The following is a 219-nucleotide window of genomic DNA, read 5'->3' on the forward strand; positions in this document are numbered from 1 at the left end:
GTTTTGGTCTGGTTTAGTCTTGGTTTTGGTTTAGTTTTGGTGTTTGGGCTGGTTTTGTCTTGGTGTTTGGGCTGGTTTAGTCTTGGTGTTTGTTTTGGTTTAGTCTTGGTGTTTGGTCTGCTTTAGTCTTGGTGGTTGTTCTGGTTTAGTCTTGGTTTTTGTCTGTTTAGTTTTGGTGTTTGGTCTGGTTTAGTCTTGATGTTTGGTCTGGTTTAGTCT

At 40.2% G+C, this 219-nt stretch overlaps 1 protein-coding gene across 1 annotated transcript in view; it reads left to right on the forward strand.

Moving 5' to 3' along the window:
- LOC119421827 (MBT domain-containing protein 1) overlaps positions 1–219 on the forward strand; it is a 14,636-nt gene that overhangs the window by 4,608 nt on the left and 9,809 nt on the right. The gene's annotated exons all lie outside the window — the stretch shown is intronic.

The sequence above is a fragment of the Nematolebias whitei genome, chromosome 15, assembly GCF_014905685.2.
Source record: "Nematolebias whitei isolate Nwh7 chromosome 15, NemWhi1, whole genome shotgun sequence".
NCBI classification, from domain to species: domain Eukaryota; kingdom Metazoa; phylum Chordata; class Actinopteri; order Cyprinodontiformes; family Rivulidae; genus Nematolebias; species Nematolebias whitei.